We start from the raw sequence: 23512 nt of genomic DNA, 5'->3' as shown, positions 1-23512 counted from the left end.
AAAAGAGAATTAGAGAGACCGAATGTCCGCCACGCTCAGCTAGACTAGGTAACGTAGAAGGTGGGAAAAAATCTCCCCAAAAAGCTTTCCTAGAATTCTGCGACTGCCATTTCCGCTTCGCAGGCGTCCCGCACACTTCGTATCCTTTTTTCAAATCGCGTGCAGCACTACTTACCAGCGCTGCTTGCCAGGGTTCTCAGTGCTACGAAGCGCAGTGAGAAACTCGAAACCCTAGAAACTCGTGGAAGTGGATGCACCCTATAAGCTCCCAAACACTGAACTAAGTTGGATGTACAGCCCCCGTCAAAAGTATACAGCCCCCCCCCCCCCCACACACACACACACACGCGCGCGCGCACGCACGCACACACAAATGAAAAAAAAAATATTACTCCTGCGGTTTGACAACACCGGGATCGCAGTTGCGCAGGTCAAGCCGAGCTGATGGCCCTGTTAAATACGAGCAGGCAATGCGACATTTAGCGTTTTGTTCCCAGTGCTAGCAGAGTGCGGCGACAGGGAAAGGGAGAATGCAGCAGCGTACGTGACTCCCACAACGTGGAAGCCACACGCCAGCACTTGCATGAGTAAGCAAAGCAGTGCCAGAAAGAAAGACAAAGCCGCCCATGCAGCAGGGAGCCACCAACGTAGGAAACAAAAGCTGGAAATTTGCAGGGAAAAACAAAACAAAATCCATCTGACTGCCATGGAAGAGAGAGACGCGAAATGCCCGGGCGACAGAGAAACTAGAAAGAGGAAGCAGAACAAGAAAACAGCGAAAAATACCTCATACCCGAAGAAGCAAAAGGGAACGCGAATATGACAGGAGGGGAACCTCCTCGATGAAGGAAAAGCCTCCTTAGAAGTTGTCGGGTTTCGGCCTTAATTGTCGTCTTCAGCTTTCGCTCAAGCCTTACAAGGGGCGAAGCCACACACAAAAGGGAACCGCGTCCTCTTCGGCAAAGCCACCCCTACTCCGCTAATTTTATTTGCCTAGCAGCATGCCCGATGCCCTCCGTCCTATTGGCGACTGGAAACAACGGACGCCGCGCTGCCCTTGCCGCGCGTCCCGACGCCTTTCGGCTCGCGGCGAGGAAAAGGCGATGCAAGCCGTGCCACGACTGCCGGAGCAGCGGAGAAAATGACCGCCATTCTGCGTAACAATAAGCGGCCTACCTTTAATTTGCTTTGCCTCTTCGTTTTAATTAAGTTTGTTTTCATCGCCTTTTGTCTCTGCCCGCAGCGCCGACGCACGAGGCCTTATTTGCTGGGAATCAAACAATGGCCCCCTCCTCTCTAGACGCAAGCAAGTCCAGTGAGCGTGCGATTCGCACGCCGCCGGCCATCGCAACTCATTCGAGGAACCTATTTTTCCCGTTCGCAAATGCCTTCCCACCCATAGCCAGCGACCTCGATTGCGACGCGAGGAACGCCAATATTGACCTGCTTCAATTAGGCCAGGCTGCGAAATGTGGATGCGCCGGCAGCGGAAGACCGCCGCACTATCGCCACCTTGATCAGGCACTCGGGGGCCTTTTCTTCACAAAGGTGAAGAAGAACGAATGTCAAGAGTTGCACAGCGGAAACCGACTGCAAAGAATCATATAGGTCGGCCAGAACCTAAACGAAGCTCGCCAAGAGCGAGAAACAGACACGCTACAGCCGAGAGCGGAACCAGAGGCTGCTCCGCTCTTCTCCCTGAACGGTAGCGCAGCATGCGAGAGGAGTGGGACGCGTCACGGAGGTGACGGCATTCCAGGCGACAGCCGAGGCGACTGGGCTTTTCAGATGCACCTACTGGCGTCACTGGCGGCGTGCTGCGCGCCGAGGGGGAGCGCATCGACCGGCGAATTCGAGCCGATGACCAGCGCGACCGGACCGCGGGCGTCAGAGTACGACAACAATGGCGCCAACAAGGCCCACTCTGTCTTTCCTCCCGACGACCCGCCGAGCGCAGTGTCCTGTTCCCGTGGGCGACCAGCGCTCCGGGCGCGAGCCGCGCGCTCTAATTCCGCTTTCGGACCTCCTTTGTTGCAGACGCTCGGAATGCGCCCTTGCGCGGGCAGCGGCCATTGCGGAGGGCTGCGAGAAGAGCCGTCCTTGCACACACGCGATACTCGTGAGTCACACAAGAGCGGCCGCCCATTAACCAGATACAATGGGTCAGAGCAGTGGAAGTGCGTGCGTGCGACCGCCGGAGGGAGGAGGGGGCAGGCTTAGTTTTCGAGAGCAAAGCACCCCAGGGGAGGGAGAGCTAGTTGCCGCCAGTAACTATGGCAACCAGGCCGCGGCTACCGACGAGGACGAATATATTTACACGCTATTGGCATAAGAGGGGTCTGCCGGATGGGCACACCAGCATTCGTCCCCAGTTCCAGATTTCCATCCGCGTGGGCGCACGCCCTCCCTCTGGGCAGCCCCCTTTCTCAACGCTTGCTCGCGGGGCCGGAACGAAGCAGCAAGAAAGAGGGCGCGCAATTAACAGAAACAACCACGCCAGAGGAGACGCGTGCGCAGAACGCCAACGCGGGGCCCTACACCGCGATGGCTTCCGTAATTACTAATTAGTGCAGCGTCACTGCGAGCGGGGAAACAAGGCACGCAGCCGTGTGAGGGTGCGCTGCCGGCCAAACGAACTCCATTTGGCGTACAAATCATCGCCACGGTCGAAGGGAAGTTGAGTGACAAAAGAGGAACCTGCTGTGGTAGAAGATGGAAAACAAAGCCCATCGCGATTAGTAATGGGAGGAAAAAAGCGAGCAAAGCGCAGTGAGAGCAACGGTGAAACTAGTGAGTTGGTCCGATGCGAACTATTCCATAGGTGCTTGGCTAGAAACCAAGGCGCCCACCAAGCAGAGCAATAAGAGCGTACAGATGCAAGTTGCACAAAGACGCACGCCACTGGCGACCTTCGTCAGCGTGCCAGAATTATCTAAAACGACTTAATCAAACGGAACGCAGGCCTGAGGTATAACGCCGCCGGAGATTGATTCCCAGGCACATGAACAAAGAAGGCAGAGAGATGGAACGCCACACGTACTCTGGGGGCCGCCATGCACAATGGCGGTGTCATCAAGTGCGACTCATCAGAGTAATTACTCATCTCTGTAATTGCCGGAGCGAGGGCATTCACGTCCGGATGAGCGACGCACACACCCCCCCGCGAGGCACGTAGCCCCGGACTCGCACTGCCGCCGCTGGAAATCATGCGCAGGCCGTCGCAACCGCACGTAAGCAGCGCACGAAGAGCGCCCGCTGGGAGAAGCGGCGGCGCAGAAAGAGACAAGGCGACGCCGGAAACTTTTGAATAATTCCCAAAGGCCCAACCGGTTGGGCGCGCGCGCGCGGGCCGACACGCGAGGCATTAATCACGCCAGTCGATGGGCAGCCGCAATTTGCCCGAGCCGTCATCAGCTGCAATGCTCGGCGCGTGCAGGCCGCTATTGGCGAACAAATCAGGCCACGAGCACCTGGCCGGGAACACGGGCCCAAATCACAACAGCCAGCCAGCCGGGAGTCAATACCCGTGTAGAGGAGGGCCAGCGCTTTTTTGGCCGCTTTTGCTAGCCGGCCGTGTACACCGATATATCGATCGTTTTTACTTGTGTCGCCGGTCCCACGCGTGCACTCCTCCGGGCGTCCTTAGCGTCGTCGGCGCTGACCATTGGCCGGGAATCAATTCATTTATCGATTATGAAACAGCCGAACGGGCCGTGACGAAGAAACAAAGAGCGGTCAACCAGGGCCGCCGACGCCGAGCCCTGGTAATTGTGCGATGGTGTGCCGGCCAGCGCGCGCGCCGAGAGCGCTTGCGTGAGGTGGCATCGAGAGGCGGCGGAGCAGGAGCGCTTTCTGGCGTGCGCCCGGGAATACAGATTAAATAGCGGCCATCCGGGAACTAACGAGAAGAATATCGAGCGCGCCGCTAAGAGCGAAAGAAGCCCGCGCGCCAGTACGGCGGCGGCCAAAACAAACGGAACATGCCATTATTCGCCAAGCCACGTCCCGATCGAGTAGATCTGTCAAGAGCGCGGCACGCTAAGAGTCTCCGGAACGATCCGAATCTCGGCCGCGCCGAACGGCATAGAAATGAAGAGCGCCTGCAAACCCTGGGAGGAGCCGACAAAAGATCCCCCGCGCGACGTCGCGTGGCCGTTGCTCCCCCGACTGCGGGCACCACAACAGGAAACCCCGATGAGGACAAAGTTCAGTCGCGCCCGAGATAACAGCGTGCTAAGAGCGGCTTTCAGGAAGGGAAGATGTGCGCGCAATGGAACCGGCCGCGCACCGTCGGGCGCCGCCAACTGCGCGCCGCCGCTCCTAGAATGCGGGGGCGCGGTACTGTCCGCCATGCGGCGCCTGACCGTGTCCGTCCAGAACAAACACATATTCGACACCACGCAGCCGCATGCAAGGGAAGCTCCAAATGACAGCTCCAGGCCAGTGAAAACTCATGTCGAGGCAAAAAAGAACGGGACCCTGAAACCGCAGCTCTTTAGCCCTCGTAGAGAATATGTGTGGCGCCAGTATTTACGCAGCGGAAGCGACAAGGATGTACTCCGTCGCTCAGCAGAAAAAAGAAAGACATGGGCGCATGCACCCTCCGAGCACGCCGAGTGCCACCAGTGCGACGCGTGGACCCAGCTGCTGGCGACAAGTGCGGACAGGTACGCACATGAGAGCCGCGGAAAATATTGAATTAGACAGCATTTACAAGTGGCGCAGAGACAGACGCTGACAGCCTCCACCTAACGACAGCGTGAGCTAACCGGAACATTTCCTCTCAAACACGACCGCAATTATATTATGCAAGAGCGCCACGCATGAAGTCGTAAGGCCGTGCGTGGCCAAGCGAGACCCCAGCGGGGGGGGGGGGGGGGGGGGGGGGGGGGGGGGAAGAAGAAAGAAAGGAGGAGCAAACAAAGAGTGGGAAAAACGCGCCTTAATAAACTTCAGCAGGGCCAGACTGTTTCAACATTTCCTAATGAGACTTTCGCATGTGCGCCTTCTCGTACGTATATTGCTTCGCGTGTCGCTCCGTCGTGCGCCAGAAAGAAGCTGTCGGCGAACCATTTCGAGCTTTTGTAAGTCGCGCCCGAGCAACGCGAACTTTTCCGACTAGCGGAATTTCCTCTCAGCGGTCACGTATGGGCGTAAAACGCACGGTTGATCAATAAAGCGCTCGAAACTCGCCGCGGAACCATTATAACCGCTGGCGGGCGCGCTGATGTAAGCAGCATATCCACCGCGAATGAAGGCGTTTCCGGGGCTTGGGGAACACTTTTGTGCCCTCTTTCCTTTCTTGTGGCCGCGCCAGGAAGGGCGCCCGGTGAGGAGGAAGTGGCGCGCGCAACCGAAACCTCTCCACCCTCGACATTGATAAAAGGGTGCCGCTTTATTTCCTCGTTCTGCGCCCGGCGACGACGATTCATACAGGCACGACACGGTTGGTCAACCGCCACGCACCTGCCGCTTTGGACGGGGTTCGCTCCGACCAAACGTCGAGGCTTCGCGCACTGATTTGGCGAGCAGCTTCCCTAATGTTTTCTACTGCCTCCACGCTCCTCACGCTACCTACTGTGTTGAGCTTCACGGGCTGAGTGTACGTAGAAGACGCGTTACTGTGACTTTCGTTCAGGCGTGAGTTTGGGCCTGTTGGTTATACATGAAAACAGCTAGCTAGCTGTATCCTTCTCTCGTCCCGTTTCTTGCGCTAGCTGTTTTCATTATTGTGAATGTAACGCAAGAAAGAGCTTGTCTGGTATACATCCAGTTCGTCAAAACTGTTCTGAAAAGTAACCGTGCCGGAGGGGCTCTACCGAGACGCAATATTCTCAAAACACAAGGCGCAAGTACGGAGGCCAGGGAACGCGAACAAACAGGAAGAAAGCAGCCGCCCAGCGGAATGTCTTACAGAGCGCAGGGATTCACATCGAAAGCAGATAACAACGAGCTTTGCACTATTTAAAGACGTGCACAAATAATTCTACTCGCAACCAAGTTGTATTCGGACAAATGGCAATATTACTATTGCCTCCTGAGCCAATTTGTAGTAAACTGTCCCAAATAAAAAAGAAAGAAAGAAAGCATAAGTTACGTGAAGATGAAAGGTGGCGAGTAAATACTGAAAATAGATTGTCAAAAGAAATGATCGTAAAGAGTTTTCATAGCTTTAAAGTGGCCGACCACACAGGTAACCGAAAATAATTAGTCATCAGCGATTGCTTCACTAGGAAGCCTGACACACGAGCGTACATGCACTTACTGAGTTCTCCAAACAACCGCACAATTGTATTGCAGCAGGCCTTGTAGCGCGCACTGACGACATCGCTCGGTCGCAACCGGACCTGCATTTTTCCATTATATCACAGCGCCTATTCCGCAGTAGCAGAGAACGTTGTCTAGCCCGACCTGACGAAGAACGGACGGTCTTCGCAGAGGCGCAATAGAAGGCACAAGCGCCAGGAGCCGCGGCTGTGAGGCCACGGCTCCTCTCCCCCTCCGGAGCCCCCAGCGCCCCGCGACGCCAGATTGTTGCCGTTTGCTTGCCTTGTTTACCCGCTAAGCGCAGGAAGGTTTTCGCCTTCGCCGTTTTCCTCCCTCCGTCTTCTCACCTGCGCTTTCCGAGTTGACAAAATGGATCTGGTTTTCCGCATACGGGCCTTTTGATCTCCGTCTCTGACCCTTCCCTTCACTGCGTCTGAAATAGCGCGCAGCCCTAGTGAGGCCGCGAAAGGCGCCTGGAGGGCAGGAGAGAAAGGAGGGGGAGGGAATAAAGCTGCTCTTCAAAATTCATCAATCCTCGCAACAACTGCAGGGGCCGCCGCATCTGCGACACAGTGCGCCGCTTTTGTGGAAGGGGGCGGCACAGGGAAGGAGGCGCCGCGATGGCGGCCGGGACCATTTTGCGCGACGCGAGAGCAAGCACGGTGCGGATATACACCGATGGGTCTATCGCGTTACCCAGCATCCGCCTGGGGGCGGGCAACGGGAAAAAGAGTGAGTTCTTGGAATCAGGTCAACGCGGAAAAAGAAATACACAAATATATAAATGCGCCTGAGTCTTGTACGGAGCCGTGATATCGTGCTACGATTGTGCGATTTCAGGTCTTCGTTTTTTGCCTTCGCCTGCGTTTCGACGCGGACGGAGAGGTCGAAGCGCCTCTACAATCACGTGTGAGAAAAGGAGACTTTTTTGTGTGTTAATTCGTTACTTAGTAATACATGACGAAGACCAAATAAAAAATAGAGAAAACGAATACTTGAGTAGGCCCAAGCAATGAATAAACCGTACCTGTGCCGTATTCCACAACGTCAAGACGACGCATGCTTGTCCAGGGTGCATATTTCTTTATGCGTAAGATTAGGCCACAGCTCGGCTAAAAAAATGGCTGTTGCTTCCTGCTCAGTCGTCAAGGGACTCTGAACACGAATGATTATATATATATATATATATATATATATATATATATATATATATATATATATATATATATATATATATATATATATATATATATATATATATATATATATATATATATATAGGGACAGTGTATGAAAGTACGCGGTCCTGTAACAAGCGTTCAAGGATGGCAATCACTGCAAAAGTGTTCCGCTGAAGGCACCGTTTGAACTTGGTAGGAAAAATGTTAATAGTGAGGAAAAATACACCCCTATACAAGACCGGATCACAGAAACACCAACCGGTATGCTGCACGACCGGTGGACGCCGCGTCCATTTAGCGCGAGGAATGCAGCCCGTTTCATTCGACCGCGGTCATGTAACGAGATAGTTGTGCACACGTCACATGGACGGGCAAGGCGCGCGAAAACGAGAAGCCCGCAGAAGAAATACGCGCACAAAACCAAAGGAAGAAATAAGGGAAGGAAGCGCGTTGCCTCCACTATCGCGGTCGATTCGGGACTGGAAAGCAGCGAATCAAAGTGTCCGCGGGCCCCCAAAAAAAGGCGAACAAGCGGCGCGATAAGGGCTGGGAGACGCTCAGCAGAGGGGCGGCGGAAGGGGACCCGCTACATTTCCGCAAGGACCCAGCGGACCTCGGCGGGCCGCGGCCTGCATACCAAGCAGGCCGCGTTCCAGGAGCGGCAGGCACGCACACGGCGCCGCCAGACCGCCCACTCGGGAAGAGAGCACGCGCCGAGAGGAGAGCGCCGTGTGGGCCGCTGACTCACGCGCAGCAAACAGTGGACAACCAGGGGCACAACACCGAAACGCGCTGGCGTGGGCGAGTAGCGCACGCGTGCGAGACTGGGAGCCGCGCAGCGCACGGCAGAAGCCAATCGCCGCCGCCAGCCCACTGGGGTCCGCGGCGCGAACGAAATTCTACGCCAGCCGTTCGGGCGACCCCCTCCAACCTGCCTTCCCCCGTCTGCTCCTTGCACGACCGGGGACTTCAAAAACGCCGCGTACAGTATCCTAACCTGTGAAAGCTACGCATGTGTTACGCAACGCCCACACAACGTTTTCGCTGCTCTTTCCCACAAGACTTGGAATATCCATTTGGTTGCGGTGTTGGCAGGAAACGAGTCGAGCGCACGAACATGATTGCCTGCGCATTAAGTCCAACTTCATGCAAGACGTGTGGCACCTCGCTGCGCTGTATAGACAGCCCGGGACGCGATCTGGAGAAAATCATTTTTCGTATCATGAACGCCAAGTAAGGTCGGCAGATATACAAAATATGATGTCAGTGGCGCGCCTGAATGTCGTAACGCGAACGACGCGAAAAGATGATCGCTTTCTGCGAACGCGTTCATTCGACAGTTGGCAAATGTATCGCCAGCCTGAGCCTCACTGCGCAATTCTTTACCTCGAGTTCGCGGCAGGACACCTGGGTGAATTCAAACTAACAGAAGGCACACTAATCAAACAACCTTCAGCGTGATGTATCAGGAACTATTTACGGTGCTCGTGAGCGCCTCGTTCAAAACAAGTCTGACGCACACAGTATCGGAGCGTGCGGAGAGATTTTTTCTCGCAACAACTTCCCGTCGCCCAACATTTAGATGACTGAAAGCCCGAGCCGTCTCCGCATAAACGCTGCATAATGAACGACCTTACTCGCAAGCAACAGCGACATCAAACCGGAAATCATCACGAAACGGCACTGGATGTGCAGCGAGCAGGCATCAATAACACACACAGCCTAGAAAAAAAAGAAAAGAAAAAAAAAGAAGACGACGGGCGAAAGAGAGGGGAGAAGCGCGGCACATCCAGCTCGTGATCTCGGCCGGGGAGCAGACAGCGGCAGCCGTCGGCGGAGCGGCGCGCGAAACCGCAGGGGTCTCAGGAGAGAGGCGAGCCCGCTGCGGCGGGGTCAGGGTGCGGTCTGCGCGTGACCGGCGGAGAGCGAGGCCGCGGACAGACGGAGAAGCCAGCCGACGATCAATCGAACCGTTGATGTTTAGTGCTCACTCAGGGCCGGCATTGTAACGGCCCATTGGTGCCCTGATTGCTGGACGGGGGATTACACAGGTGCGTGGGAGCTGCTGCTGCTCCCCCGCCACAGACGCACTCTTCCATCGCCTCCCATCCTTCCCCCGGCCCCTTCCTGCCACGACCGGACACGGAGGGCTGGAAACGGCATCTGTCGCACTTCCCCGGATGGCCATCGGATCCACGCTTCCCCCCCACCGGCTCGGAAAAGAACGGCCTGCTGTCGGTATTCGCGCGGACGACCGCGAACCTCTGACAGTCTACTGCGGAGCCAACGCTCCAAGTGCAGGTCCACCGCCTTGAATGCTCATCGAAATTTATTCGTTTTCCCGAAATAGCCGCCTCAACTAAGCATTCTTGTAGCACTACTTGCTTAACGAAGCAGCTATTCAGAGGAGAAAAAAAAATAAAAAAATCGACGGACGAGTGTTACTTGCCGGCACAGCATCGAATCTTCGCGCACCGTCAGAAATAAATTAATTTATTGAGAAAAAAAAAACGTTTTGCACACTATCGTCATTAGTTTAGGCACTTCACAAGTGCTGCACTTATTTCGAAGGAATTCGGCTTGGCAGCTAAAAATCGGAGTGCACGACAACAGACACTAAACGCGGAGGGCTGCACGGTGAGCAAGTGCCAAGTTCGGTCTCGGAAACGCAGGAGTTTCCGCGTGCGGATGTTTATGCCCAGTTGTTGTAATGTAATAAGGGAGACGACACGTCAGACCACGGGAAAGAAAACCTGATGGCATCAGAAACAACGAGTTTCGCGCGAGGGCTAGGGTTCTTTAAGAAATTGGGGGTACTAAAAGAGGCCGAATAATGAGAAGGGCCAGCGTGCCGCTTATTAATTACTATCGCCCTTCGTACTGTATCATCTGGCCCCCGTGTGACGAAAGATACCTGACGGACGTTGGGAGAAAAAAAAAGCAAGTCCTCACAGGGAACAAAATGAGATAGGAAAAAAAAAAAAAAATCTCACTCCACTCTTATTCCACTCGCCATTGTCTCACGTTAAGGTTTTTCTAATTACAATCACAATAGGATGACTCCCCCACACTTGGCGCTTTTCATTTGGCCGTCTCCTGGCCTTAACTTCTTCATTTTTTTCTTTACAAGCCACCCTTCCTTCCACTGAAGGCACAAGGCGATGAAGGGCTCAGGCGAAAGACGAAGCACTTGACTCTATCGGCCTGCGAGAAGAAAAGAAACAGAGAAAGGAAACTCTACCCTATCAAGAAGAAGAAAGTCGCGGAGGCGTTAATGAAAGACTGTTCCACCGCGGGACATTCTTTTTTAATTGCCTCCCCCGGATTATTGTATAATTAGTCGTTGAAGCCCAAGCCACGCCGTCGTCTTTGTATTGAAGCTCCTTCTATGTTTTTTTTTTTCGATAGTCTAAATGAAGGGAAAAATTAGCGACCAAAAATAAGCGCCGAACATTCAATTATTGTTACCAACACATGGATGTCTACAAGACGGGAAAGAAAAAGAATAAACTGATCGAAATACAACAATACAAGTGCAAAATATTGGAGAAAAAAAAAAAAGAAACTGCGCGGCTTTTGTGTTCACCTCTGCTCGTCGCACCGCTGCTCCGAGAGGATGTGGTCTAAAGAAACGCCCAAATAGCGCTGTACGTTCGGAAGGCAGAAAGCCCTTCTAGAAAAATGCATTTGCATATTTTAAGAGTCGAGAGCAAGCCTGCTTGTCCCTGGCATGGACACCAAGAAACCCAGCTCTAGATTAATTAATATTAATAATAACCGTAGGAACTTGGTCTGCCAGTCAAGACTAAGTTTCAAGAAGCCGCCGCTTCACGCCTGACAGAACGGCGAGCGAGAACGCGACCTAAACACAGCTTGTTTTGTCGATATCGAAGTTTGACCAAGTGGTTTATGCTTCTTGGTAAGCTGGGAATGCTGAGCGAAGTGGGTATAGCGTTCGCACATGGCACATCACGGTCAATGTCAAGTAACAGCAGAGGTAAAAATTAACACATGTGCAGATGCGCACGTGCAGTGCTGGATGCAATTGCTGCAAAAATGCATTACCTGCGACTGTCCACAGAAGCTGCTGTATTCTACCGATGATATCTTTTTGTTTGTCACTACTGCTTAACCTTACCTTCTGTTCCAAAATTCAGCCTACATACGGCCATGTGTGCAATACAGATTCACAAAGACGTTCGCAAGACGTGGGTGCTCTACGTTATCTTTATGTGAGCTCTGAGGTTATGGGAGCAGAAGCGGCCGAAAAACTGATGTACAGAGGTCAAAACACATGTCTAGAACGACCGAACTGTGTGTTCCGCCGCTCCCAAAACCGCTGCGACTAGGAAGGCAAAAAATGAGGATGAAATACTACGACTTTAACTGAACATGCTTACATCCAGACAATGTTTAACCAAATGTCACTAAACATCGCGCATTCAGCCCGAAACACACTCAGAACGTGTTCTAGGCGTGCGCTTTGTCCTCTGTACAAGCTCAAGAACTCATTTGTGCACTAAAACGGACCTGTAGTGCCGTTATGAAACGCTGTTCGGTTAGGCTAAACGGACGCTGCGCAGCGAAAGCCGTTATGTTGACGCGTGCGGCGCCCGCCACACGATAAGCAACCCTTACGTGCGCCCCAAGCGTTCCCGGGAACAAGCTCCTCGAAGGGCCGCGGAAGGGCGCCGCGCGATTGTTCTGGGACGGAGCGGCGTCCGCTCGACGGGAGGTCGGCATCGCACACAAGACGCGCACAGGGCGGGCAGGCCGCGCGCGAGTGCAGCGGCGGCGCTAATCGCGCGCGCCGTACGCGGAGGTTCCCGCGGCGCCACAGCTGGCCCGAACTGGCTCCTCCGCCGCTCGGGAGGAGGCGGCGCTGTCATAAGCTCCGCGGGCTATTCACCAGCGACCAGCACACATGCATCCCGGAGTGTCACCTCGGCCCAGCTGGCGGAGAAAAGCGTAAGTAATCTCCTTCCAGCATCTTGCCGACTCTCCAAAGTGCCGGGGGAGGGGAGCCGAAAACAAGAACCTGTTCCACTCGCCCGGAGAAACTCGTGGCATTCTTGTCGCAGCGGGAGGAGGGGACGACGGCGTAGGAGCAAATACCGGCGGCTTAATTCCCTCCCTAACGCCCACACTGCCACCCCCCCTGGCATGCGCGTCCGGCCTGGATTTGTACTTTCGCGTTTCTTTGCTCCGTGATTGATTATTACAACAGACAATGCGGCGCATGCAAACAAAGAGTGGCGGCAGTGGACGACACGAGGCCACGGGGCATCCTCCTCTCAGCCGCGGGGGGAAGACTGCTCCCGACAAAGGACGGCCTGAATGGCTTCGGGTGGGGTGCACGAAACTGTCCTGACGGATGGTCAAAAACGCTGATGAGGGAGGAATGGGGAGCAGCCCGGCCGCTCCTTTGTCAGTGTCTTAGCGCTCGTCCCCTCCGGCCCCAAGACGCGGCCGGGGGTCGGGCCGCGTTGTTCGGGCCCCGCCACAGGTCTTGTAAGTGACCACCCCGCCGCGGGTGACAAACAATGCGCACGGCGGCCCGCGGGGAGCCGCCAACAAAACCCCGCGACACCTGGCTGTCGCAGGGCCGAAATGGGAGGCTTGTTTATGCAGCCCGTCCACGGGCAGATAGACAGACCCCCGAGCAGATTTAAGCAGGCCGACCTAAAAGTAGGCGCCGGGGCCACTTCTCATGGGAACTGTCAACAATGGCTGGGCTCCCGCAGGGGGAAGGGCATTAAAAACCAGGAGCGCACATGGGCCGCGGTCTTTGGAAGAGCACAATACCAGCGAAAAAACAACCATTGTGGCTCGGAAACGTGTCATTAAATAAACAGATGCGCGTCTCAAGGTGGTACTTATTGCTTTTCTCGCTAGGAACAGTACGCTCGAACCAGGGCGACATTTTCAGACTAAACAAAAAGGGCGCGGCGAGACCGAAACTTTCTCACGCTCGAAACAGGGGGCACGTACAAATGAAATATCCCGATGAAGAAACTTGCGATTAAGGCATCCCGCACCAACATAGCGTGTTAGACATACTAGCCGGCAAAGTCCTACAACCCAGACTACCCACACGGAAATTCACCTCATCATGCAAACAATGGGAGATAAATAACCGGCGCAACGCGGCAAAACGGCAAGGGCCTCAAGTGTGCGTAATACGCATTGTAATAGCAAATGAAAAAAAAAAAGAAAATAAGCACGAAAAACGGAGCTCTAGCTCAAGGCGGCGTAATCGAGCCAGCCAAACCTTATCAACGAGAAAGAAAACATAAAAACGTAATAAAAATTATTCGTGATTCCCGTGATAAGCCTCCCGACACACGTGTGCCCCACAACGAAGCCTGCCGCGCACACTCACCCCTTTCGCGTGGCACATCTGCGCCTATGTGACAGCTCGCCGCTGTGCAACGTAACCGCAGCATAGCGTAGCCGTGGGCCTCCCGTCTTTTTTTTTCGTTTGCAGGAAGCAGCAAATTTCTACATTGAACACCTTTGCGTGTCCGGCTGTGAGTGGACGAGGGAGATTTGACAGCGGAGATAATTAATGCGCTACCAGTGCTGAGGATAAAACTCACGTTGCTCCTTCGCTCGCGAGAAAGCTCAGCGGCCGCATCCAGGGATCGCGACGCGTGGCAACACTTCGGCCTTCAAGTGTCACGCCAGGGAGAATCGCTTCGCAATTTCAGCGCGCTACTTAGGGCTGAGCACACAGACGCACACGTTAAGGACAGACTTCCATTCAGGAGGCCCGAACGCCCTTGAAATATAATAAAAGTTTTGCTGTCGAACTCACTCACATCGCGCGCACACGCACACACGGAGAAGTCGAGGGGGGCCAACGTTCTATGTTTGTCGTTGAACAGAATATACCTTTAAGTGCAAATTGACGAAAAGCGGGGAAGCAGCGAGCTGCTGACAATACGGAGCCGCTAATGTCACTGATCGCATGTAAACGACCCACCAGGTGCACTCAGTCACATACTTTCGGGGCATACACGCCAGATTTTAAGCGAAAGTCAGCGCGATCTACTGGTTCAGAAAACTACGGGGAAAAATGAACTGGACAACCTAATACTGACACGGCGTTCGACTTGACAAGCAGCATTTGCGCTCGTCCCCTGCCAGTGTTCGAATACACGGGTGGGCTTCTCCTTACGATCCAAAGCGGACGAGGCAGTCAGGTGGCATGCGTGATTCGTAGTCCGGAGGTGTCGATACAGACAGAGCCCAACGCGCAGAAGGTTCAACGGACTCGTGCCCCCGCGCGCCGAACAGATTCTGCGCGCCTAATCGAGCGCCGCAAGCTCAGGGCCGCGTTCTGCAAAACCGTAAAGCGGGCAGAAACGAAAGGGCAGCGAACAGCCGGCGACAGTCCCGGTCGTAAAGATGGGCCCCGCTCAGGAACAAAAGCCAAGGAATGAAAAGACGAAAGGCCCGGGCCGAGATCCGCGCCAAAGAAAAAGACGCCGGGAGTTTGAAGGAAGGCTGCAAGCGGCTACGCCAAGGGAGCAGCGCCCGCCGCCGGCAATTATAGGTTCCGCGTTACGAGAGAAAAAGAAGCACCGCAGGAAGGAAACGCAGCAGGCCACAACCCCGGACCTGGTAATCGTCGGGCAAAGGAGCCAAAAAAAAGAAAGAAGACGACAACAACATCCCTTCATTATATTATGCACTTTCTTGGGCGAGGGGAAAATATATACACACACACACGTAAATATTAACGCTCCCTCCCTCCGAGTGAACGCCTTCCGGAAAGCGCGGAGCCTCGCACTCGCCCTCTTCCCGGACACCAGAGGACGGGAGAGATAAAACCGGAGAAGCTTATATAAAGTATTATGACAGTTCGCCGCCCAGTGGGTCCTTTGTAATCTATACGCGGCCGCGTCGCTTCGTTTTCAGGGAATTGAGGAGTAACTCACGATTGTGACGTTTATGAAGGAAAGTAAGGTCAAGAAACTGGCCCGGTCGGCACAGGGGGCCCCGGCCGGTCAGTCATGTATGCGCGGCGAGTCGGAGAGACGGCACGGAAGAGCATTCTTTCGCCGACGCCTTTTCCCCGACACAGCGCCGCTCGGCGTGCCAAGACGGTGCCACCGCGAGCCATCCATGCCGGCGCGCATCGGGCGAACATGTTAATTATAACATGAGCAGGCGAGGTTTGCCCAGGAAACGCCAGTTCTTCCATCTCCATATTAATGCGCGTAATCACTCATCCCAGGCGTTTGCTCTGGCAGACGTGTACCGGGAAAAGATAGAGCCATCAACAACGCGCAGCAAGGTAGATTCCAGTCACGAGAACACGCCCGAGAGCGCAGTCCGCCCGATTGTTCTTTGATATGAACATCACTTGAAGTTTGGAGAGGCATGTCCAGCGTTTTAATGCGCGCAGCATCTCTGAGCAAACCCGCTCCATTTGGGTCGCGATGTGATACGAAACGATTCGGAGGGGCCACTAGGTTGTGCTTAGCTAACTGATGCACTTACTACCATAATTATCGGAGACCACCACATGTATCTTAATTAACGGTAATTAAGTAACGAATGCTTTATTTAGCCATTTCGCTGATTGAGGACAGCAACTGTAACACAGATAACTAGAACTCTTAGTGAGCACTGATAAGTCAGTTAACAAAACTAGATGACGAACTGTGGCTACACAAATGAGGCGATTAATTAAGGTCGTTAATCGTCGTAACTTACGAAGCAATTAGCGAAAATATGCGGAACCAGACGCCACCATAAGGTCAGAGCGAAGGGAAATGACGTGTTTGGGGGCTGAAAACTGCAGCAACACCGTGATGCTAAACCTATGTACAGTCAGGGTCAAAAGTATCTGGACCGCGTGCTCCGTAAACGAAGTCGATACCTCTATTATACCACCCCGGCTGAAGACCACACTTGTGGAGGTGAACGTACAGGATTTTGACTTTCACCCCCACAAGTGTGGTCTCCAGCTATCGGGTAATAATAGAGCTATCGGGTTCGTTTACGGAGCGGATGGTCCAGATACTTTTGTCCTCCACTGTACTCCGTGTTCGCGCGCGTATAACGTTCCACTGCGAAAGACGACGCAGCTATACAGCTGCACACATGAGCATGCGTACAATTCCATGGTTGAAAATCACGCCGCCCACCGCGATCTCAACGCAAAGATATAGAGTAATAGAAAGGAGAAGGCAAAGAAACAGCACTAGCCGGAAACGTTATCGCAGTTAAACGTAGCTTCCCAAACAGAATACTGCCCATTCTTTCAAAAAAAATTTTACCAACGTCCCTAACATCCCACACAATTATCCAAGGGGACGCCCAAGTCACCTTTATTCCATTTCACATTTTTCGCAGCTTCAGCTGCAATTTCTCTACGCGTTTGCGGGAGCTGCTTTGCAATTGCTGGTGCATCAATTGCCATATTCGGACTGCAAGCTGCAGTAGAAGATATCCGCTACGCAATGATGGTGCCGACATTTGCGTTCATCCCATCTTTTTTCTGGTTTTTTATTTCGATCCCCAACCTAGGTTGCTGCCTACAAACTAGGTCGCTCACAACCCGGTGGGCAGGTTGTGATGGCATCACAAGGTCATGTGACTAATGTCGACCAATCACCGAATTTCGTGACACCGGACATCGGCGGGGCTTCGGTGTGAGGACAACTCTTATGCTGTTGCATTAAAAAGCATGTCTAAATAGGGGAGTTGTTGCACCACCTGGTAGCCAACATATCGCTTAGTTCCAGCTCTAGACCACATTGAAGGCGAAGTAACTAATTTAGCTGCAGTTCATCTAGCAAATACTGAATATGGCATTGTAGAGTTAAAAAAAAAAAAAACATGTTGTCAAAGAGCCGATTCATGCCAGATTCAAAGACGTATAGGAATACGCACCCACATCGGAGCGACATTTTTCTATAAGAAAAGCTAGGGGAAAGCCTCAGCCTTGTTTTGTTGTCGTTCCTTCTACTCCATTGTGTGTCATTCCCCTGTAAAGACACTACGGGCGAGGCTTTCGGCAACTTCCGTACAAGAATTGAAAGAAGGCACGAACAAAACGCTGGGACTTTGCATGGAAGTCTTGCTTGTTCCCGTATATCTAGGTTTCTTCACCGCTCACAATGTCTCCAACCGTACAAGAGTCATCATTTTACACGGACTGTGGGCGCCTGAAAAAATTCCACCGACGGCCTACAGTCGCTCGCCATCCTTTATTTCTGCGCGGAATCTAACGAGACTCCGCTTTCCCGCGACGAAAGCATTCGCGAAGAAAAAAAAAAATGAAACGCTGCGAGAACTAATAATGTTGAAGGCCGATATGAATATTTCTGCAAAATAAATGATAGGTTTTCCTAATAATTCCCTGTTCACTCCTAGGCTTCCATTAGCCATGCCCCTCGAAGGATTTCTATGAAGCTATTCATCCTTCAAAAGCATGAGACAAAGCCAGACAAGCGTCAACGTAATTGAAAGGATGTTACATCCATTCTAACGACTGCTGTTTATGAAAATCGATCAAGTATTTCAATTTGCTGCCAAAGACACGCGCTCGTATATCCTTTGGAGAGAAAAGAACGCACAAACAAAAGCTTCAGCTTCGGAAAAGCTACGATCGGTAATACGTCGACGGCACTGCTAGTAATAGCGCACTTTGGTAGCATGCCTGCAAATCAGAAACCTAATGACCCCATGCTGTTTTTCTGTCTCCAGCATTTTTGTTCAACGCTACTCACACGTTTCATTTGCAGGTCCCATTTCTAAGGCACTCAGTCGCTGGCTAGAGGCTGTCTTACCAGCAGACTACTACCGGTGCCTAACCACTTCTTGGTTTCGAATTTCTCAAGCTTCAAAAGCCTCCAGCTCAGACGGTACATATTCAGTCGCTCAACTGAACGGTTTATGTCACATATATCTGTGGGCGTGTCGCCGCTGTACTGCGCTGGCATAGGAGTATTTCCTTCCATCGGATGATTTCACGAATTTGCTTCACACGGAGCACAAGCGACAGAAAGTGAATGGCGAAAGGAAGAAGCATCTCGCAGAGCTCACGCGAGAGAAGCCGAATCCGCTCGGCGCACTTCTGCCCCCTCTAGACGCCGGCTCCGCCAGGGACAGCCACATCGCCTTATCCCTCAGTGCGGCAGTGAGCTCTTTGTCGAATATCGCAAGGAGCGCCACAGTGCGCAGTTGTCGCGCGGGGCGAGGCACGCGACCGCAGCTCCGTCAGGGGTGCCGCCGCGTTAACAGGGGGGCCCCGCGTCGTCGTGGCAGCCCGGCGCGCTCTCTCGCGAGGAGCATCGGGCGAAGAGCGAAGATTGGGGCGCGATATATATATATATATATATATATATATATAGGAGAAGCGGGAGCCCCGCAAGTGCGAGCGCGCCGACAACGGAGTGGCCGTCTGATGGATGACGACGGCAGACAGTTGGGCCCGCCTTCCGCGCAAATACGTCTCGCACTCCGGGGTCACGGCCGCCATTTGTAATGCGCCACGGGCCAGCTAATGGACGCACCGGCTACTGGAACCCGCCCCAGCCGCCTAATGGCAAGGGTCGGCCCCGCCGTCGCGAGTCTTCTGGCGCCCCCGGCCCGACACCTAGTCCGAATTAAAACGCAAACTGGCGACGCCGCCGGTCGCGCCCGAGGCGCGCCTCCAGAGGGGGAAGCCCTTGAACGCGCGCCCTCGAGGATACCGCGACCATGGCGTCCCCCCACGGGATCAAGCTTCGTTACGCAAGCGCGCTCCCCGCACCGTCACTGTCGGGGTCAGCAGTTCCTTTGGAGGGCGGCTAGACTCGCGAGCTTTCCCGAGAGAGACAAGTGCGCGGCCTGAGCCCTCCCGACGGGTCTCACGGAGCTCCTCCGAATGATTGGCAGCACAAACGCAGCACCAGTTCCCAGAATTGACCGCGCCGGAAAAAGGCCGCAGCTACAACGGCCCCCTGGACTGAGTGAAAAAAAGAAAACACAGGTCGAGACACCTAATGAACAACGCTTTTGGGTCGGCGGAGATTGGGCTGCGAGTGAAAAGGGCCCTCCCGAGGTTTCATCAACAAAAATAAAAAAAGAAAACACCGTGCTCCCAGTTGTGCACAAAAAGAAAACCAAATAACGCATCCTTACAAACCCAAGCTGACAGTAGAACGAGTTAGCACTGAGCGAACGGCAACATGAAAAGGAAAGCTGTGGCTTCGCGGTCGAATGTCGAATACCGAAGACGGCCGATACGTGGCAGCCATACACTGCAACTTCGCAATCCAAACCTGAAATTAAGGCACAGTTCTCGCAATTTCAAACACATTTTATTGGCCCCAACTGCCAATCAAGGCTCCGACTTGGCGGCGTACCCGCTCGCTCGCGCTCCGTATACAACCCCTAATTACACTCCGCCGTACGCACGCGAAAACCTGAAATGGCCTCTGCATTCTCTGTTCTCGCTTTCAGGAAAAGACCGCCTCGAGTTCGACCAAAGGCAACAAAGAAACGCGTTGAGCAGGAAGCCACTGGAGACAAGGCGTTCCGAGCACGGGGCCATAAGTTTCGCAAAGCCACGCTCAACCCCGGGAAACGAGAACAAAATAACGACAGCACATGGTCGGTCTACTGCCTCGACGACAACGTGCGAAAATCACGAGCCCGTTTTCCAGGAAGTAAACGCGCCTCCGCGCTCAGCGAATGACACCGGTACGCGTGGTACACGCGCACTTCACGTATATGCGCAGTCAATGGCACTCACGTACACACGGTGCCTCAATTCGATTAAGGCACCGAAACACCGCGAAAGCCGACACGTTCAGGCGGTCTAAGAATGAACGCCATGGAGCCAGCACAGAACACGTATCCAGACAAAAGAGAAGCTGCACGTTAAGAAATGAACTGTCTTGGGTGCAACGCAGGAGAAAAAAAGAAAAGGCAGGATCAGAAACCGGCCTGCAAAGCAAACAAGGGGGCAGAAACAAAACACAACTGCATGCGCTCGGGGAGGGCAGGCAGCGAGACGCAGACGACGGGGAGCGAGCGGGCAGCCGAGAAGAGCGACCAAAGCGAAGGAGAGATGGAAGGAGGAGGACACGCCGAGACAAAATATCTTCATTAGCGAAGATTAATGTGCCGCAGAGGAAAGGATACTAGGCGCAGTGAAGCCCACTTCCGCCGCAGCCTTCTATTCGCACCCGGCTTTGTGTATCTGCGCTCGCTCCGCCTCCTCGGCGCTACCGAACCTGAGGGGGGCACAACCCGACTGCCTCCGCAGCTCGCCAAAGGTGCCGCCTCGTTCACGCCGGTGGTCTCCGAACGTGCCCAAAGCAAAGGAAGCTCGGGCATCACAATCAACGTCTTCGGCTCTTTCTTTCCCAGTTTCTCGTGAGATTAATTGGCGGCGTACGGGAGGGCTTCCAGCGCGTTACTCGGCTGCCTTGACTGCTGTCCCAGCTGGTTCTATTCCAGTCGACACCAATGGCCCAGGTGCTTGCCACATTCATAGTTGAATAAAAAAAGAAATCATGGATCGTAATCCCGCCCAAAAAACTTTTTTTTTTTTCACTATCTATTCAGAACAGTCTATAACCTATGCTCGCTTCTGGAACAGCGTAATTTCAATCTCGTTCATTTCATGTTGAAATCTTCAGTAATGCTGTTGGTGCGAAACTTAACCCTAAATGACAATGGTCACCACGGCATCGGTAACGCACAGCTTCGTTAACAATGCGGTTTCGCAGCTAGCAAACTTTTTGTATGCAAGGCGGTATTTAGTATTTATTTTGCGTTAACTGCATATGAAGGAAGTCAACGACAGCAATGTAAAAAAATATAAACACGCAAGCCACGCTTACAGCTAACCTCGTTTTTCAACTATAGAGCGTAAAGAAGCTATCCGTCGACGCCTTCTTGTTTTATTTTTGTTTTTTCATAGCTGTGGAATTTGCGAGCTAGAAACCTTGAACGCACGTACTACCATGCAGATACACTGAGCCTAATAACGTTTTTTTTTTTTTTCCCCACAGCTATGAGACATAAATTAACGCGGGCAACACTGAAGCAGGGCAACCTCAAACGGCAACCCGAAAGCACCAGCTGTACACACGAGTGTCGGACGCTTGAAGACGTGAACCGAGACAGTAACCTCACGTCTGTGCAACCCTGGCGCTAAGGCAAGTGTCGCCACAGGCCGACCGGAATTCCTGCAAGGCCGCGCACCCTCGACCTAGGCATTCGCCGCCGCCGACGCGCGAGCGATCCCCCGCCAGAGTCCCCTCTGCGTGCGTCAGCGTGGAACAGGAGCGAACCTTCGAAAGCTCGCGCCTCAGCTCCGTCAGCGAGCGGCGGCAGGGCGGCTCGGAAATATGCCGCTAGGCGTCTTGGCTCTGCGTTTCTTTTTTTTCCCGCGCTCCCGCTTGAGCCCCGCGAAACTGAAGGCGGCGAAGTCTGGCAAGTGGAGAACGGGGGGAGCTCGGCAGCGGCTGCAGCAGCCGGGCGGAGGAGAAGAGAGGAGGCCGCAGTGGCGGCACACACAGGGTGCCGCCGGCGGCGCCGCAGCCGCTATTTTTACCTGACACGTAACATGTGTTAAATAACAGCACATGAGCGAGCGGAGCACACTCACAAAGGCTGGCCGCATTTGGAACAGCCGCTGCGCCCCCGCGAGAGAGAGCGGCTCGGTGCAGTGAACACGCAGCGCGGGAAATTGGTGGAGACGCACGCCACGGCGTCCTGGGACAATGGCGCGCACGCGGCGGGATGTCCACTGGACGCTGCGCGCGCGCTCCCCACGCCGCACGGCCGGCAGGGCTCTCCCTCCGATATCGCCGCGGAATCGTTGCGGGCGCGCAAATAGACGCGCAGCGAAAGGTTAAAAGAAATAATGAAAATAAATAGGCAACAGCAGTTAATGAGCTGACGCAGGGAACGACCTACAGTCAGTTCTTAATCAGTGCTAGCCGCAGGAGTAATGTGCTCGAAGAGTTCTTCGCGACTGCTATTCTTGAAAGCCCGAGCTTGAACTATACGGCTGGGGTTACAGCGGGGGTTACAGTGGACACAAATTCACAGCTCTTACCTCACCGGATGACCGAACAATCGCACAGCGTCAGCGTCACCGCTGCGGGTAGGGACACGGAACAAACTTTCTGAGGCTGCTCGGTAATTATTAGTCACTCGCAGCAATGACTCAAAGCGCGACGGTAATAGTGGGTTAACTGCCTGTCTAACGTGGACGCAAGGAGGTACCGTCGGCAACTCAACGCTGTTTACGCGGCAGCAGAGCGAGGAATCGCTTTTCGTATGATTACAAGGCGAACGACGATAAGTCGTCGCTAAGCCTCGTTCAGACATCGAATTATGATAATCATGTATCACAAACACGTATTACAAACATCGAGATAGCAAGTGTTGAACTGAGCGGGACTTTCCTACATCATGAGAAAAAAAAAGGATATCTGTATTAAATAAGTATATGACACGTAGCAAGTAACTCTTGCTTCCCATAGGCAAGGAGAAACTAACACAATGTCAATGTCTGCTTCGTACACGGCAACCACAAGGCCGGCAAGGAAGTACATTTTCTCCCCTTTGTGCACTTCGGAATAATAGTTTTACAGATCGCGCCAGTGTTGACCGGAAAACCCACACTAACGGAGACACACGGTAAAAAAAGCCTACTCGCCGGGACCTTTTTTCTTTGTTTTCGGCGGCAAGCGAAATCGGCGGCCAAGTCGCCGACCGAGCGGCGGCGGCGACGGAGAGGAAACGACGCGGATGTCTTTCCCTCCTTTCGCCTGCTTCGAGCCCAGAATCCGCATTCCCTTCAAACACTCCACACCCGAGGGCCCTCGCACGAGGAAATTGCAGAGAGAAACGACAGGCAATTAACCGCTCGACTAGGACGGGAACGCGGGGTAATTAGCAGCCGTCTCATTAGTTCCGTTCTCAACTGACTCATAAGGGAAGATCCAAACAGAGTGCGTCACTTCTGACGACGAGAGCAGAGGGCGAGCAAAAGAAGAAAAAAAAAGCAGGAGAGAGAGGAGAAAAGCGACCTCGCGTGCACG

The 23512-nt window shown here is 53.6% G+C and overlaps 2 protein-coding genes across 10 annotated transcripts in view; one reads left to right on the top strand and one right to left on the bottom strand.

Annotated features, from left to right (window-relative positions):
• zfh2 (Zn finger homeodomain 2) overlaps nt 1–23512 on the bottom strand; it is a 339472-nt gene that overhangs the window by 33301 nt on the left and 282659 nt on the right. The window lies entirely within an intron of this gene.
• The window catches only part of LOC149350833 (thiamine-triphosphatase-like), a 663235-nt gene continuing 651924 nt past the window's right edge, over nt 12202–23512 (top strand). The window contains exon 1 of the mRNA XM_089580006.1: nt 12202–12416. The gene's annotated coding sequence lies outside the window, so the exon portion shown is untranslated. The remainder of the gene's footprint in view (nt 12417–23512) is intronic.

This window comes from Amblyomma mixtum, chromosome 3 (assembly GCF_055824585.1).
Source record: "Amblyomma mixtum isolate Tamu chromosome 3, ASM5582458v1, whole genome shotgun sequence".
Lineage (NCBI taxonomy): Eukaryota > Metazoa > Arthropoda > Arachnida > Ixodida > Ixodidae > Amblyomma > Amblyomma mixtum.
This window is presented reverse-complemented; position numbering and strand designations above follow the sequence as displayed.